Source organism: Rhinoderma darwinii (genome assembly GCF_050947455.1).
Source record: "Rhinoderma darwinii isolate aRhiDar2 chromosome 5 unlocalized genomic scaffold, aRhiDar2.hap1 SUPER_5_unloc_28, whole genome shotgun sequence".
NCBI classification, from domain to species: domain Eukaryota; kingdom Metazoa; phylum Chordata; class Amphibia; order Anura; family Rhinodermatidae; genus Rhinoderma; species Rhinoderma darwinii.
The window spans coordinates 548906-567454 of record NW_027461785.1 but is presented as its reverse complement, the minus strand read 5'-3'; the positions used below and the strand labels follow the sequence as shown (position 1 = coordinate 567454).

Genomic DNA, 18549 nt, shown 5'->3' with positions numbered 1-18549 from the left:
ACCTTTCCTACCACCTCACGCATACGATTAGCCAAAATTTTACTAAAACATTTATAATCCACATTCAGCAGTGAAATCGGTCTCCAATTACCCAAACACTTCTTATCCCCTTTCTTATAAATCAAAACAATCACACCCTCTTTCATAGACTCACACAAAACCCCCTTATCCCATATAAACTTACATACTTCCACCAAATCCAACCCTATTATCTCCCAGGCCTTCACATAAAATTCCACAGGAATACCATCTTTACCAGGTGTTTTATTTTTCCCTGCACTCATTATCACTTTCTTTACTTCTTCAGACGTTACATCCTCATTCAACCCCACACAATCCTCCTCTCTAAGAACATTTTCCAAACCATTCAAAACCTCATCCATCAACCCGATATCAATCCACTTTTTGCCATATAGTTCTGAATAAAACGATTCCACCACTTTTAACACATCCATACCCACTATACGCTCCCCCTTCGCATTAACAATTTCATCCATATCATCTTTCTTACCACACATTTTCTTGAAAAAAAACCTTGTGCATTTTTCATTTTTATCTAAGTACTCCACTTTAGACCTGAAAATAATCTCCTTTCCCTTTCTTTCCAAAACTTGCTTTAACTCGTTCCTTGCCTCCTCTAGCAAATCACTCATATCAATTCCCTTCTCACCCATCTTCCGCAACCATTCTATCCTAATATTCAGTTCCTTATACTGGTTACGTTTCCTAGCAGCCTGCTTATATCCCCATCTCACAAAAAATATTTTAATCTGCCCTTTCATCCAATCCCACCATTTAAGCACATCCACAAAACTATCTTTTTCTCCCTTCCACACATCATACTTTCGTTTGAACTCATCCATCACTTCAACATCCTCCAATAATCTAGTATTCAACTTCCACACCCCTTTCCCAAAACAAAGTTTACTACTTACCTCCACCCATACCCGTAAACATACATGGTCTGAAAAAGGTACCTCATTCTGAACCATCTTATTACACACTAAACCCTTAGATATGCAAATACGATCAATTCTTGACTCAATACCCCCTCTATCTGATTTATATGTTGGCGGTGGTGGTTTACCCAATGACAATTCGGCTGCATCTATAAAAGAAAAATCAGATATAAGTTGGTTAAGCTTTTTCCCAGTTACATCCAGACCATCCCCATCAAAAGAACAATTAAAGTCTCCCAAAAAAAAGGTAGGAATCCTTCCAGGTAAGAACAAACTTAGCTTTTCCAACAACGCCAGCCTTTTTGCTCTATCTATAGGACAATAAGTATTCACCACCCTAACCCTAACTCCCCTGCAACATACCACTGCAATTACACATCTACCTGTTTCCACCACTGTATAACTCTCCAGATCCATACCCATATTTCCTAATAGGATCCCCACCCCATCATTCTTATTGGAAGTAGATCCTGACCAGACATACTGCCCATATGGCCAATCCCCCTCCCCCAGTGACTCAGATATACCACACTCTTGCAGGCATATAATCTCTGCCCCAAGATTCCTAACATAGTCCAGCACAACAGCACGTCTAGGCTTTGATGTAATTTGCCTGACATTCAAGGATAAGACATTAAGTGTAATTTTGGGGTCCATATTTTGATCTTTTTCCGTAGATATCCACCAATACCCCACTGTTTAATCAGCCTACACCTCCTGGTGGCTGACAACCGGACACAAAGATAGCTTTGTCCACGTCTTCTCCTAAAAAAGGAAAGTCCTCAGGAAAATGAGAAATGGGGTAGACTCCCCTATCCGGGCTCACTCCATCTTCACTCAGAGGAGACAACATGGTGCGAAGTCTCTTAGAAGATGAACCTCCTTCCTCCTCCTCAGAAGGCCTCACAAGTGCAGTTGAAAAGTCCCCTTGACCACCTTCACCTTGTTGGTCCACCAGAATTCCTTCCCAGGAAAAGACAGGTGATTTGGATAAAGAACCATCCACCTCCCCATCACCTCTTAACCCAGTCAGGTCATCAGAGGGGTGAGGCAGGTCTTTCTCAACAGGTGCTACCTCCATTTCATCAGCCAGCGTATTTCCAGACCGATTTAACTCAGGGAGAGTCCCATCAGACACCTGGGCAGGCACTGACTCCTCAGTTCCCGGGGCAGCTGGGCCCTGAATCACATTAGACCTCATACTGCCAGGTTCACCTGCAACTACTTCCGCCAGAGTCCTAACCCTTCTGTTTTTAGCACGCTCTGGACAGTCTTTAAAGGCATGACCCACAATGCTGCACATGTTACACACAATTGGGTTTTTGCAATCCTTGGCCAGGTGACCGTCCTGATTACATTTGTTACATGTAACACCTTCTTGCGTACAATCTTCATGAACATGGCCATATCTTTTACATTTCCTGCAAAACACAGGAGGCTGGGGAAAAAATAAGTAGCCTTTGTCCCGGCCGATGGCAAAATTCCTAGGAGGGTATTTCACACCCAGAGGCCCTGAAGGATCCTCCTCAAATCTCACAAAGAATTTATGCTTCCCTGTCCAGAGGGATTCAGCATTTAACACCTGGTGAGAATAGCTGACGTAAGAGCAGTACTTCTTTAAGAAGGAAGTAATATCATCCACCATCACATAAGGATTGTACATCAAAACAACCAGTGGAACATCGTTGTTATATAAAACGGTGAAGATAAGTCCATCCAACCCAGGGTTTTGCAAGTTAGCATTAATTGCGGCATACAAGTTGTAACAAGCATTCAAACTTTTAAGAACCAAAGTGAAGCGATTACCTCTGGGATCTTGAAGACAAAGGATGTCGTTCCTACTCACGTTGAGGGTCTTGAAAATGACTTCATTCACCAGGTGTTTCAATGAAAAAAGGTCCTTCTTGTTCAAGGGTACGTCAATGCCAAATCCATTCTTGATCCGGGTTTCCCCGATCCCAGCGTATCGAAGCCTAGCTCCCATGATCGCTCGACAGTTGATCACCCAGCCTACCCCCTTATAGCAGCAGTTGGCTTAAGCCACCGAAGTGGCGATGCCAAAAGGCCAAGGGCATGACATGCTGACCTCCTCTTGACACGGGATCGTGCCAAAAGGCCGAGAAGCGATAACCCGAGCGGCCCTTGCCTTGCCCGAGCCTGTCCCATACTGCTGTTCACCCCTTGCAGCGATTGATTCAGCCTACTCCTAGGCAATTCCATGGGGCCCTGCAGGCTCACACACATTTACAGCTACTAAGCGGGAGGGAGGTGAATAAAGGCCGGAGAGGAAGCTACACAGGATTTGCTTCTTTTGCTTGCACCACAATGCAGTGCTGAAAGAGGAGGAATCTACATAAAAACGCCTTCCTGGCAACGCCCAAATGCCCTCCTGCCATGCAGATAAACACTGGCAGCGGCAGCAAGTGCATGCCCACAGCCACCCCTTGTTCCTTCACACCTTGTATCAGCTTTAATCCAGTCCAGTGCTGCCTGCTGAGCAGCACTGACCAACACTGCCTGGGCCCAGGCTTTTATCTATCTCTGAGGCCCCATTATGATGTCAGAAAGCTGGCTCTGGAATCCTGAGGGCTCCACTATGACACGTGCAAAGTTCCGTCTGAACTTTATATAAGACGGTGAGGCTCAGTCAGTCACTCAGTGTTGCCTGAGAGGGCAACACTGCAACAGCCGGCCGCCAGGCTGTCTTTTTTTTGCACATTTATTTGCCTCCAGGAGGCCACAAGAGGGAGACAAGGGACTGCAAAATGGAAAATAAGCATCCACCAACTTTACAGACAACTTCTCCTTGCTCCTACAACCTCCATCCTTGCACAGTTTGTTATTCTTCCAGGTAACAAAGTAACAAATCCAAATTGCTGCTCTCTTTGTAGGCAAGCAAGGGTTTGTTGCAACTGCAATTCTTACTTCTTCTTGAAATGTAGGGACGACAGTACATTCCATCACATCCATCTAGTGTACACAGGTAGGTCCATTGTGGCGGGTAGGCGGCTGGCTGCTTTAATGGCTGTTTGCTGTTCCCCTACTCCACTCCACTATTTGACTGTGGTGCTGCATCAATCAGTGGCTGGCTCAGGTGCAGCTCTTTAACTTACCTAGGAGGGAGGGCGGAGAGAAGACAAGGAAGGTGAATGAGCTGTTCCAATGTGAAATGCCGGAAACACAGAAACACAGAAGACACACACACACACACACACACACACACACAACAAGAGGTGGCAATGTATTCATTAATTGCATTTAATAAATGAGCTCATTATCACACATGACTGTACAAATGCATTGTCCAACAGGTGTTGAAATAATGGGATTAAAAGGGGAGATCCCATCAGAAAGACAAAAACAATAGCAAACACAAATAGCACTTTTGGAATCTGATTTTAGTCAACACATAAGGGAAGGGTGCACCGGTCCTGGAAATACTGCAATACCAGGTCAATGCGTGGAGTGGACAGAGCAAGCTCTATTTCCATCTCCCTGTTCTAAAAATCCATTTAATATATGGTCCCCAGATAGGGGACGTATCAGATATTAAACTGATAAGAACAGATACTACACTTGATCTTAGCCAAAAGGCCGAGAAGCGATAACCCGAGCGGCCCTTGCCTTGCCCGAGCCTGTCCCATACTGCTGTTCACCCCTTGCAGCGATTGATTCAGCCTACTCCTAGGCAATTCCATGGGGCCCTGCAGGCTCACACACATTTACAGCTACTAAGCGGGAGGGAGGTGAATAAAGGCCGGAGAGGAAGCTACACAGGATTTGCTTCTTTTGCTTGCACCACAATGCAGTGCTGAAAGAGGAGGAATCTACATAAAAACGCCTTCCTGGCAACGCCCAAATGCCCTCCTGCCATGCAGATAAACACTGGCAGCGGCAGCAAGTGCATGCCCACAGCCACCCCTTGTTCCTTCACACCTTGTATCAGCTTTAATCCAGTCCAGTGCTGCCTGCTGAGCAGCACTGACCAACACTGCCTGGGCCCAGGCTTTTATCTATCTCTGAGGCCCCATTATGATGTCAGAAAGCTGGCTCTGGAATCCTGAGGGCTCCACTATGACACGTGCAAAGTTCCGTCTGAACTTTATATAAGACGGTGAGGCTCAGTCAGTCACTCAGTGTTGCCTGAGAGGGCAACACTGCAACAGCCGGCCGCCAGGCTGTCTTTTTTTTGCACATTTATTTGCCTCCAGGAGGCCACAAGAGGGAGACAAGGGACTGCAAAATGGAAAATAAGCATCCACCAACTTTACAGACAACTTCTCCTTGCTCCTACAACCTCCATCCTTGCACAGTTTGTTATTCTTCCAGGTAACAAAGTAACAAATCCAAATTGCTGCTCTCTTTGTAGGCAAGCAAGGGTTTGTTGCAACTGCAATTCTTACTTCTTCTTGAAATGTAGGGACGACAGTACATTCCATCACATCCATCTAGTGTACACAGGTAGGTCCATTGTGGCGGGTAGGCGGCTGGCTGCTTTAATGGCTGTTTGCTGTTCCCCTACTCCACTCCACTCCACTATTTGACTGTGGTGCTGCATCAATCAGTGGCTGGCTCAGGTGCAGCTCTTTAACTTACCTAGGAGGGAGGGCGGAGAGAAGACAAGGAAGGTGAATGAGCTGTTCCAATGTGAAATGCCGGAAACACAGAAACACAGAAGACACACACACACACACACACACACACAACAAGAGGTGGCAATGTATTCATTAATTGCATTTAATAAATGAGCTCATTATCACACATGACTGTACAAATGCATTGTCCAACAGGTGTTGAAATAATGGGATTAAAAGGGGAGATCCCATCAGAAAGACAAAAACAATAGCAAACACAAATAGCACTTTTGGAATCTGATTTTAGTCAACACATAAGGGAAGGGTGCACCGGTCCTGGAAATACTGCAATACCAGGTCAATGCGTGGAGTGGACAGAGCAAGCTCTATTTCCATCTCCCTGTTCTAAAAATCCATTTAATATATGGTCCCCAGATAGGGGACGTATCAGATATTAAACTGATAAGAACAGATACTACACTTGATCTTAGCCAAAAGGCCGAGAAGCGATAACCCGAGCGGCCCTTGCCTTGCCCGAGCCTGTCCCATACTGCTGTTCACCCCTTGCAGCGATTGATTCAGCCTACTCCTAGGCAATTCCATGGGGCCCTGCAGGCTCACACACATTTACAGCTACTAAGCGGGAGGGAGGTGAATAAAGGCCGGAGAGGAAGCTACACAGGATTTGCTTCTTTTGCTTGCACCACAATGCAGTGCTGAAAGAGGAGGAATCTACATAAAAACGCCTTCCTGGCAACGCCCAAATGCCCTCCTGCCATGCAGATAAACACTGGCAGCGGCAGCAAGTGCATGCCCACAGCCACCCCTTGTTCCTTCACACCTTGTATCAGCTTTAATCCAGTCCAGTGCTGCCTGCTGAGCAGCACTGACCAACACTGCCTGGGCCCAGGCTTTTATCTATCTCTGAGGCCCCATTATGATGTCAGAAAGCTGGCTCTGGAATCCTGAGGGCTCCACTATGACACGTGCAAAGTTCCGTCTGAACTTTATATAAGACGGTGAGGCTCAGTCAGTCACTCAGTGTTGCCTGAGAGGGCAACACTGCAACAGCCGGCCGCCAGGCTGTCTTTTTTTTGCACATTTATTTGCCTCCAGGAGGCCACAAGAGGGAGACAAGGGACTGCAAAATGGAAAATAAGCATCCACCAACTTTACAGACAACTTCTCCTTGCTCCTACAACCTCCATCCTTGCACAGTTTGTTATTCTTCCAGGTAACAAAGTAACAAATCCAAATTGCTGCTCTCTTTGTAGGCAAGCAAGGGTTTGTTGCAACTGCAATTCTTACTTCTTCTTGAAATGTAGGGACGACAGTACATTCCATCACATCCATCTAGTGTACACAGGTAGGTCCATTGTGGCGGGTAGGCGGCTGGCTGCTTTAATGGCTGTTTGCTGTTCCCCTACTCCACTCCACTCCACTATTTGACTGTGGTGCTGCATCAATCAGTGGCTGGCTCAGGTGCAGCTCTTTAACTTACCTAGGAGGGAGGGCGGAGAGAAGACAAGGAAGGTGAATGAGCTGTTCCAATGTGAAATGCCGGAAACACAGAAACACAGAAGACACACACACACACACACACACACACACACACAACAAGAGGTGGCAATGTATTCATTAATTGCATTTAATAAATGAGCTCATTATCACACATGACTGTACAAATGCATTGTCCAACAGGTGTTGAAATAATGGGATTAAAAGGGGAGATCCCATCAGAAAGACAAAAACAATAGCAAACACAAATAGCACTTTTGGAATCTGATTTTAGTCAACACATAAGGGAAGGGTGCACCGGTCCTGGAAATACTGCAATACCAGGTCAATGCGTGGAGTGGACAGAGCAAGCTCTATTTCCATCTCCCTGTTCTAAAAATCCATTTAATATATGGTCCCCAGATAGGGGACGTATCAGATATTAAACTGATAAGAACAGATTTTTTGATTGAAAATTGCTTTATTGACAATCAATCGTCATCATACAAACATTACTGCGACGCAGCGCAAGCCATGAAGCAGCAAATAATAAATAATAACAGTCGTCAAACATAACATGGCAGTATAATACACAGTACAGGCTAGCCTATGCTATACATTACACCACATGCTACACTAACATTCTTGCATTCACTAACGCCAAACAACAAAGCATTACAGACAAGTGATGGGATAGGGGAGTGGGTAGGAGGGGATAGGGAAGGGGGAAATCACAGGCCCGAAGCTTTATTGAAAGACAACACACAAGAAGGGAGAGTGGGGGGAAGGGGAGTATCAGTCCTCTTCCTCATCGACGTCCGGGCTGTCCCAGGTGGAATAGTCTCTGAGCAGGCTGTGGATCAGCCTGCGGCAGTCCTGGACGGACACACTCTCTCTCCGCAAAATCAGACGATTCCTGGCGAACCATATAGCGTCCTTAAAACAGTTCATAAGGCGCCAGGCTTCCTGGATTGCTCCATCCGTGGTATTCCCAGGAAATAGTCCATAAAGTACCGAGCGGTACGACAGTCTGTTCCTGGGAACTGAGTCCTTGAGTTCGTGTTCCAAGGCTTTCAACAGACCCTGTGCAAAGGGGCACTGCCAGAAAATGTGCAAAGATGTTTCCTCCGTGAAGGGGCACCTGGGGCAGTACCGGGTCTTGCACAGGTTGCGGGCATGCATGAATGACCTAAGAGGCAGTCCTCCCTGGATGGCCATCCATGAAATGTCCTTGTGCCCGTTGGTCAACCTGCCAGATGACACGTTAGTCCAAACAGTCTCCAACGTGTCGGCATGAAGCCCTGGAACAAACTCCAGTGAGTCCTTTGCTCTGATGTGCTTGTGGATCGTCTTAGGTTTCCACAAGTCGGGCTTAAGACCCTCCAGTTGATGCTCCCTCACAAACCGGACGACATCTCCGTAGAACCAGGGAGCGTGCCAGTTGTAAGGGAAGGAGCTGTCCCACTTATCCCAGCCAAAACCTCGCCAGAGGGGAAGGAGGAAGTAGCGGGACATGGCCTTGCCCGCAGAGCCGTTTGCTGTCCTCAGAGTCCTACGAACACAGTCACATACAAAAGCGATCCGCAGCAGAGTGGGAATGTCGGGTATACCCTTCCCACCTTTGCGGGGCTCCTTGTACATAACAGTCCGCTTTACTCTGTCCATTTTCGAGCCCCAGATGAAGCGAAACACAGTCCTGGTAATGGCCCTCGAGACCGTTGCAAGAGGGGGCCATGCCTGTGCAGTGTATTGTAGCACAGGCAAGACTTCGTTACGCAGGACCATTGCTTTGCCCTCAATAGTGAGTTGTCTGAGGCTCCACAGTCCGATCCTTTGGTTGACTTTGGCCAAGCGTTCTTCCCACGACTTTAGGGCTGCACCTTCCTTACCGAACCAGACTCCCAGAATTTTGATGAAGTCCGGCTTGATAGTAAACGGGAAGGAGGCAGGAGAAGGCAGGTACCACTTTCCGAAGAGCATGGCTTCCGACTTCCCGCAGTTGACTTTTGCCCCTGAAGCGCGTCCGAACTCCTCACAGGTCTGGACGAGTGCAGTCACCGAACTCTGGTCAGCGCAGAAGACGGTCACGTCGTCCATGTACAGCGAGCATTTGACCTCGAAGTGTCCTGGACCTGGTGCGGTGATCCCTCTGATCTCTCCATTCTGCCGGATAGCCTCTGCGAAGAGCTCTATAACACAAACAAAAAGGAGAGGTGAAAGAGGACAGCCTTGTCTAACCCCCGACGATACAGGAAAGGGGTCAGTCTTCCAGCCGTTCACCAGCACCGAGCTGTAAATGTCGCAATACATCAGGTTAACATACAAACAGAACAACCTGCCAAGCCGCAGCCTACGCAGAGCCTTACCCATGAATTCGTGAGAGACCCGGTCAAAAGCCTTCTCCTGATCCAGACTGACCAGGGCCGCGTGTGTACGGCGGCTTTGCATGTAATGCACCGTGTCCCTCACCAGGGCAAGACTGTCGGCCACCCTACGGCCAGGAATGCCGCAGGTTTGGTCCGATCCGATGATCTGTCCGATGACAACCTTCAGTCTGTTGGTCAATACTTTGGCGAGGATCTTGTAGTCCACGTTCAGGAGAGAGATGGGACGCCAGTTTTTCAGGTCACATCTCTCCCCCTTCCGTTTATACAAGATCGTGATCATGCCTTCTCTCAAGGACGGTGGCATTCTACCCTCCACCACCATCTCCTCATAGAGCTCCAGCAGGTCCGGACAGATCAAGTCCCCCAGCGCTACATAGAGCTCTGCTGGGAGACCATCACTGCCCGGGGTCCTGCCGGGTCTGAAGGATTTAGCGGCAGAGAGCAGTTCCTCCACCGTCAGGGGTACATCCATAGCCTCCGTACCTGCAGGATCAAGATGATTAGTGATACCTGACAGGAATTTATCGGCGGCTTCGGGGTCAGTGGTTTTCCGGGAGTAGAGGCTTCGGTAGTAGTCTGTGACGACTCCCATCACCTCCTTCTTCCCAGAATGCATGTTTCCGGTCTCATCTCGGAGTTCCTTCAGGGGCGTGTGGCCGGCATGGAGTTTCCTGAAAAAGAACGAGTTACATTTCTCACCCTTCTCCAGGTTCTCCACCTTGGAACGAAAGACAATTCGCTTGGATTCCTCCTCAAAGTGCCTTTTCAGGCCCTTTTTGGCTTCCTCCAGCTCCTTCCTGACGTCCCAGCCGCATTGAAGGAGGTCTTGCAGGGATCGCAGCTGACGCTGCATCTCTCTGAAGTCTCTCTTCCTCTCACACGCCTGTTGACGACTTTTTGCCTGAAAGAAACAACGAAATTCAACTTTAACATATTCCCACCAGTCACAGGTTTTGTCAAAGAAAACTTTATCATTCCTCCAAACAATATAGGCGTCTCTAAGTTCCGCCAGTACCTCTTCTCTTTCCAGCAGGGCACAATTCAGCTTCCAGGAGCCAGGGCCGGGAGGAAAACCGTGGCCGATGGCACCCTGGAAGAGAATGGCCCTGTGGTCAGAGAAGAAGCAGGGGACCATGGAGTGCCCTTGCTGCTTGACTGCCCGGGAGGTGAACACAAAGTCAATCCGAGAACGAAGTGAGCCATCGGGTCGGCTCCATGAATAGTTCACAGAGCCGATCCCCATGGAGCCCACAACGTCCTGCAAGGATGCTTCGGTTACCATCTCGATAAGCAGTTTGGAACTGACATCCAGCTTGATTGAAGTGCCGGAACTTCGTCCATCCTCTTCGATGGGGCAGTTGAAGTCCCCGGCCATCACCACTGCCCTAGCGGTGGCGAGCTGGGTCCGCAGGGTCTGGAATAGTTCCAGGCGCTCAGCCTTCATAGGGGGGGCGTACACGTTGATGAGCCTAATCGGCTCTCCTGCCCAGGAACCGTCTACGACCAACAAGCGGCCGCAGACGAGCTCCTGGACAGAGTCAACAGTAAATACGCCTCCCCTAATCAGGATGGCAACCCCCGCAGACTTACAGTCGCCCCCACCAGACCAGTAGGACGGGCCATGGGTCCACTGCCTGGCCAGGTGATGATATGACCTGGAAGAGGGGAGAGTACATTCCTGCAGCATAAATATATCACTCGACTGCTTGGAAAGAAAAGTTAGCACCATCTGACATCTAGTCCTATCTCTAACACTCCTCACATTGAGGCCAAAGATGTTAAGTTTAGCAGCCATGGGGGAGAATAAAGAAGGTTAGTGCAAACGATACACCTTAGTTACCAGTCCGGTCGGGCGGGTCCTCCTCGCCTGGCGGGTCCGAAAGGTCCAGCAGGCCCTCTGACAAAAATTGTTCCAGGATTGTAGCCACCTGGATGTCTGTTGTGAAGTCGATGACCTCAGGTTCAGACACGAGTTCCTCCACCATCTGCTCCATTTCCTCCTGCTGCGCAAGGGAATCTTCGCAGATTTCCACGACTTGTCGCTTTGAGGACTCAGCAGCTGGGCTGTCCCTCACCTTTCTCTTCCTCTGGATGGCACCTGAGGAGACAAGAGGGGGAAAATCCTCCAGGGAGAGGACTCCAGCAGCTGGAGGGGAAGATGTTAGTGCTGCTGGAGCTGGGGAGAAGGGAGGCTGGGTTGGGAGAGGTGCAGGTGACAGGACCACTGAGATGGGTGGGTAGGAGAAGGTGAGAGCCTCAGTGGGGGTGACAGGGGTTGGGGACGGGGGGGTGGGGAGGGCCGGGCGGGGGAGGGTGGGAAGGGTAGGGCGAGGGAGGGCCGGGAGAGGGGGGGGAGGGACTGTCGTCTTCTTACCATCCTTCTTTTTCCCGGTCTTCTGTGCCGCTGGAGCTCTGGCTGGGGCGGGGTTCCCTCTGGCTGGAGCTTTCGCTGCTACAGTTGCCCAGGATCGATCCCTCTTCGGGCAGTCCTTGTAAGAGTGGGCTGCTTGTCCGCAGAGGTTGCACATTGTCCGTTTCGGGCAGTCTTTGGTCTCGTGTCCTGTTACCCGGCAGTTCTTGCAGGCGTCCTCCTTGCAGTCCTTCACCGAATGACCCTTCTTGCTGCATCTCCTGCAGATCTGCGGCATGTCCGGGTAATAGATGAGGCCGTAGGAGTTGCCCAGCGAGAATGACTGGGGCAGGTGCTGGAGGCCGTCTTCCGCGCTCGAATCCTTGTTCAGTCGGACGATTACCGACCACTTGCCAGTCCAGAAGCCGAGTCCGTTCAGGATGTGGGTGGGTTCCCTCACCACTGTGCAGAACCGCTTCAGGAGCGTGGTGATGTCTTTGCCGGGGGTGTGTGGGTTCCGCATTGAGACCGTCACCCGCCTTTCCTCTCTTTGGACAGGGCAGTTGCCCACAAAGCGAGAGAAAGGGGATTCAGGCCTCGCCGCTTTCACCATCTCCCAGTACCTTCTGCAGATGTTGATCGAAGCGAAGGTCACGAAGAACATCCCGGTCATGAAGGCCTGGATGCTGATGGTCTCCGGCTTAGCGAAGCCCTGGTCCAGGAGCATCTTCTGGCAGAACACTTCTTCCGTCATGTCCGGCACTCTCCCGTCCACCTCCTTCAGCTTCAGGGCCACCGTCTGCTTCATCCAGGGCTCCAGGGTTGGAGCAGCCTGGTTCGGCTTCCTGGTGGCCTGTTGGCTTGAGGAGGCTTCAGGAGGAGATGTCCTGGCCTGGGTCGGCTCACCTGGTCCATCAGCCTTCTTCTTCTGGGTGGCAGGGTTGCTGGTTGAGGCCATGGCTTCTTCCAGCTGTTCCTGTCGCTTGGGGAGGATCTTCGATAGCTCTTTCCCGAAGGGGGCGGAGCTATGCAAATCTTCTCCTTGCTGGCCGAGGTTCTTCCACGAAATTTCTTCCGCAGCGGTTCCTCGTCGAGCTTCTTCTTCTGCGGCCGAGCTTCTTCGAAGATCCCCTTCAGCAGCGGCTCTTCTCCGAAGTTCTCCTTCTTCTTCCCGGCAGCGATCTCCCGGAGCTTCTTCCCCGATGGCGGCTTCTCCCTTCTGGATCGTCGTCTTCGCTGGTTCTTCTCCGCAGTTCGTCGCCGGCTTCGTCTGGAACGCTCTTGGATCGCTGAGCTAGTGTTTATAGCCCCCAGTGGTTCTCCGAGCTATCTATCCTTACAAGGACTGATAAGAACAGATTTTTTGATTGAAAATTGCTTTATTGACAATCAATCGTCATCATACAAACATTACTGCGACGCAGCGCAAGCCATGAAGCAGCAAATAATAAATAATAACAGTCGGCAAACATAACATGACAGTATAATACACAGTACAGGCTAGCCTATGCTATACATTACACCACATGCTACACTAACATTCTTGCATTCACTAACGCCAAACAACAAAGCATTACAGACAAGTGATGGGATAGGGGAGTGAGTAGGAGGGGATAGGGAAGGGGGAAATCACAGGCCCGAAGCTTTATTGAAAGACAACACACAAGAAGGGAGAGTGGGGGGAAGGGGAGTATCAGTCCTCTTCCTCATCGACGTCCGGGCTGTCCCAGGTGGAATAGTCTCTGAGCAGGCTGTGGATCAGCCTGCGGCAGTCCTGGACGGACACACTCTCTCTCCGCAAAATCAGACGGTTCCTGGCAAACCATATAGCGTCCTTGAAGCAGTTCATAAGGCGCCAGGCTTCCTGGATTGCTCCATCCGTGGTATTCCCAGGAAATAGTCCATAAAGTACCGAGCGGTACGACAGTCTGTTCCTGGGTACTGAGTCCTTGAGTTCATGTTCCAAGGCTTTCAACAGACCCTGTGCAAAGGGGCACTGCCAGAAAATGTGCAAAGATGTTTCCTCCGTGAAGGGGCACCTGGGGCAGTACCGGGTCTTGCACAGGTTGCGGGCATGCATGAATGACCTAAGAGGCAGTCCTCCCTGGATGGCCATCCATGAAATGTCCTTGTGCCCGTTGGTCAACCTGCCAGATGACACGTTAGTCCAAACAGTCTCCAACGTGTCGGCATGAAGCCCTGGAACAGACTCCAGTGAGTCCTTTGCTCTGATGTGCTTGTGGATCGTCTTAGGTTTCCACAAGTCGGGCTTAAGACCCTCCAGTTGATGCTCCCTCACAAACCGGACGACATCTCCGTAGAACCAGGGAGCGTGCCAGTTGTAAGGGAAGGAGCTGTCCCACTTGTCCCAGCCAAAACCTCGCCAGAGGGGAAGGAGGAAGTAGCGGGACATGGCCTTGCCCGCAGAGCCGTTTGCTGTCCTCAGAGTCCTACGAACACAGTCACATACAAAAGCGATCCGCAGCAGAGTGGGAATGTCGGGTATACCCTTCCCACCTTTGCGGGGCTCCTTGTACATAACAGTCCGCTTTACTCTGTCCATTTTCGAGCCCCAGATGAAGCGAAACACAGTCCTGGTAATGGCCCTCGAGACGGTGGCAAGAGGGGGCCATGCCTGTGCAGTGTATTGTAGCACAGGCAAGACTTCGTTACGCAGGACCATTGCTTTGCCCTCAATAGTGAGTTGTCTGAGGCTCCACAGTCCGATCCTTTGGTTGACTTTGGCCAAGCGTTCTTCCCACGACTTTAGGGCTGCACCTTCCTTACCGAACCAGACTCCCAGAATTTTGATGAAGTCCGGCTTGATAGTAAACGGGAAGGAGGCAGGAGAAGGCAGGTACCACTTTCCGAAGAGCATGGCTTCCGACTTCCCGCAGTTGACTTTTGCCCCTGAAGCGCGTCCGAACTCCTCACAGGTCTGGACGAGTGCAGTCACCGAACTCTGGTCAGCGCAGAAGACGGTCACGTCGTCCATGTACAGCGAGCATTTGACCTCGAAGTGTCCTGGACCTGGTGCGGTGATCCCTCTGATCTCTCCATTCTGCCGGATAGCCTCTGCGAAGAGCTCTATAACACAAACAAAAAGGAGAGGTGAAAGAGGACAGCCTTGTCTAACCCCCGACGATACAGGAAAGGGGTCAGTCTTCCAGCCGTTCACCAGCACCGAGCTGTAAATGTCGCAATACATCAGGTTAACATACAAACAGAACAACCTGCCAAGCCGCAGCCTACGCAGAGCCTTACCCATGAATTCGTGAGAGACCCGGTCAAAAGCCTTCTCCTGATCCAGACTGACCAGGGCCGCGTGTGTACGGCGGCTTTGCATGTAATGCACCGTGTCCCTCACCAGGGCAAGACTGTCGGCCACCCTACGGCCAGGAATGCCGCAGGTTTGGTCCGATCCGATGATCTGTCCGATGACAACCTTCAGTCTGTTGGCCAATACTTTGGCGAGGATCTTGTAGTCCACGTTCAGGAGAGAGATGGGACGCCAGTTTTTCAGGTCACATCTCTCCCCCTTCCGCTTATACAAGATCGTGATCATGCCTTCTCTCAAGGACGGTGGCATTCTACCCTCCACCACCATCTCCTCATAGAGCTCCAGCAGGTCCGGACTGATCAAGTCCCCCAGCGCTACATAGAGCTCTGCTGGGAGACCATCACTGCCCGGGGTCCTGCCGGGTCTGAAGGATTTAGCGGCAGAGAGCAGTTCCTCCACCGTCAGGGGTACATCCATAGCCTCCGTACCTGCAGGATCAAGATGATTAGTGATACCTGACAGGAATTTATCGGCGGCTTCGGGGTCAGTGGTTTTCCGGGAGTAGAGGCTTCGGTAGTAGTCTGTGACGACTCCCATCACCTCCTTCTTCCCAGAATGCATGTTTCCGGTCTCATCTCGAAGTTCCTTCAGGGGCGTGTGGCCGGCATGGAGTTTCCTGAAAAAGAACGAGTTACATTTCTCACCCTTCTCCAGGTTCTCCACCTTGGAACGAAAGACAATTCGCTTGGATTCCTCCTCAAAGTGCCTTTTCAGGCCCTTTTTGGCTTCCTCCAGCTCCTTCCTGACGTCCCAGCCGCATTGAAGGAGGTCTTGCAGGGATCGCAGCTGACGCTGCATCTCTCTGAAGTCTCTCTTCCTCTCACACGCCTGTTGACGACTTTTTGCCTGAAAGAAACAACGAAATTCAACTTTAACATATTCCCACCAGTCACAGGTTTTGTCAAAGAAAACTTTATCATTCCTCCAAACAATATAGGCGTCTCTAAGTTCCGCCAGTACCTCCTCTCTTTCCAGCAGGGCACAATTCAGCTTCCAGGAGCCAGGGCCGGGAGGAAAACCGTGGCCGATGGCACCCTGGAAGAGAATGGCCCTGTGGTCAGAGAAGAAGCAGGGGACCATGGAGTGCCCATGCTGCTTGACTGCCCGGGAGGTGAACACAAAGTCAATCCGAGAACGAAGTGAGCCATCGGGTCGGCTCCATGAATAGTTCACAGAGCCAATCCCCATGGAGCCCACAACGTCCTGCAAGGATGCTTCGGTTACCATCTCGATAAGCAGTTTGGAACTGACATCCAGTTTGATTGAAGTGCCGGAACTTCGTCCATCCTCTTCGATGGGGCAGTTGAAGTCCCCGGCCATCACCACTGCCCTAGTGGTGGCGAGCTGGGTCCGCAGGGTCTGGAATAGTTCCAGGCGCTCAGCCTTCATAGGGGGAGCGTACACGTTGATGAGCCTAATCGGCTCTCCTGCCCAGGAACCGTCTACGACCAACAAGCGGCCGCAGGCGAGCTCCTGGACAGAGTCAACAGTAAATACGCTTCCCCTAATCAGGATGGCAACCCCTGCAGACTTACAGTCGCCCCCACCAGACCAGTAGGACGGGCCATGGGTCCACTGCCTGGCCAGATGATGGTATGACCTGGAAGAGGGGAGAGTACATTCCTGCAGCATAAATACATCACTCGACTGCTTGGAAAGAAAAGTTAGCACCATCTGACATCTAGTCCTATCTCTAACACTCCTCACATTGAGGCTAAAGATGTTAAGTTTAGCAGCCATGGGGGAGAATAAAGAAGGTTAGTGCAAACGATACACCTTAGTTACCAGTCCGGTCGGGCGGATCCTCCTCTCCTGGCGGGTCCGAAAGATCCAGCAGGCCCTCTGACAAAAATTGTTCCAGGATTGTAGCCACCTGGATGTCTGTTGTGAAGTCGATGACCTCAGGTTCAGACACGAGTTCCTCCACCATCTGCTCCATTTCCTCCTGCTGCGCAAGGGAATCTTCGCAGATTTCCACGACTTGTCGCTTTGAGGACTCAGCAGCTGGGCTGTCCCTCACCTTTCTCTTCCTCTGGATGGCACCTGAGGAGACAAGAGGGGGAAAATCCTCCAGGGAGAGGACTCCAGCAGCTGGAGGGGAAGATGTTAGTGCTGCTGGAGCTGGGGAGAAGGGAGGCTGGGTTGGGAGAGGTGCAGGTGACAGGACCACTGAGATGGGTGGGTAGGAGAAGGTGAGAGCCTCAGTGGGGGTGACAGGGGTTGGGGACGGGGGGGTGGGGAGGGCCGGGCGAGGGAGGGTGGGAAGGGTAGGGCGAGGGAGGGCCGGGAGACGGGGGGGAGGGACTGTCGTCTTCTTACCATCCTTCTTATTCCCGGTCTTCTGCGCCGCTGGAGCTCTGGCTGGGGCGGGGTTCCCTCTGGCCGGAGCTTTCGCCGCTACAGTTGCCCAGGATCGATCCCTCTTCGGGCAGTCCTTGTAGGAGTGGGCTGCTTGTCCGCAGAGGTTGCACATTGTCCGTTTCGGGCAGTCTTTGGTCTCGTGTCCTGTTACCCGGCAGTTCTTGCAGGCGTCCTCCTTGCAGTCCTTCACCGAATGACCCTTCTTGCTGCATCTCCTGCAGATCTGCGGCATGTCCGGGTAGTAGATGAGGCCGTAGGAGTTGCCCAGCGAGAATGACTGGGGCAGGTGTTGGAGGCCGTCTTCCGCGCTGGAATCCTTGTTCAGTCGGACGATTACCGACCACTTGCCAGTCCAGAAGCCGAGTCCGTTCAGGATGTGGGTGGGTTCCCTCACCACTGTGCAGAACCGCTTCAGGAGCGTGGTGATGTCTTTGCCGGGGGTGTGTGGGTTCCGCATTGAGACCGTCACCCGCCTTTCCTCTCTTTGGACAGGGCAGTTGCCCACAAAGCGAGAGAAAGGGGATTCAGGCCTCGCCGCTTTCACCATCTCCCAGTACCTTCTGCAGATGTTGATCGAAGCGAAGGTCACGAAGAACATCCCGGTCATGAAGGCCTGGATGCTGATGGTCTCCGGCTTAGCGAAGCCCTGGTCCAGGAGCATCTTCTGGCAGAACACTTCTTCCGTCATGTCCGGCACTCTCCCGTCCACCTCCTTCAGCTTCAGGGCCACCGTCTGCTTCATCCAGGGCTCCAGGGTTGGAGCAGCCTGGTTCGGCTTCCTGGTGGCCTGTTGGCTTGAGGAGGCTTCAGGAGGAGATGTCCTGGCCTGGGCCGGCTCACCTGGTCCATCAGCCTTCTTCTTCTGGGTGGCAGGGTTGCTGGTTGAGGCCATGGCTTCTTCCAGCTGTTCCTGTCGCTTGGGGAGGATCTTCGATAGCTCTTTCCCGAAGGGGGCGGAGCTATGCAAATCTTCTCCTTGCTGGCCGAGGTTCTTCCACGAAATTTCTTCCGCAGCGGTTCCTCGTCGAGCTTCTTCTGCGGCCGAGCTTCTTCAAAGATCCCCTTCAGCAGCGGCTCTTCT

General features: G+C 51.2%; 3 non-coding genes across 3 annotated transcripts; all 3 read right to left on the bottom strand.

Annotated features, from left to right (window-relative positions):
- Positions 1-4374: 4374 nt before the first annotated feature.
- On the bottom strand, positions 4375-4565 carry LOC142689037 (U2 spliceosomal RNA). Its single transcript, XR_012858063.1, has one exon. It is a non-coding gene; the product is annotated as a U2 spliceosomal RNA (small nuclear RNA).
- A 1288-nt stretch (positions 4566-5853) lies between these two features.
- LOC142689036 (U2 spliceosomal RNA) lies at positions 5854-6044 on the bottom strand. The gene has a single exon (XR_012858062.1). It is a non-coding gene; the product is annotated as a U2 spliceosomal RNA (small nuclear RNA).
- Positions 6045-7338: 1294 nt separating this feature from the next.
- On the bottom strand, positions 7339-7526 carry LOC142689110 (U2 spliceosomal RNA). Its single transcript, XR_012858118.1, has one exon. It is a non-coding gene; the product is annotated as a U2 spliceosomal RNA (small nuclear RNA).
- Between the last annotated feature and the right edge of the window lie 11023 nt (positions 7527-18549).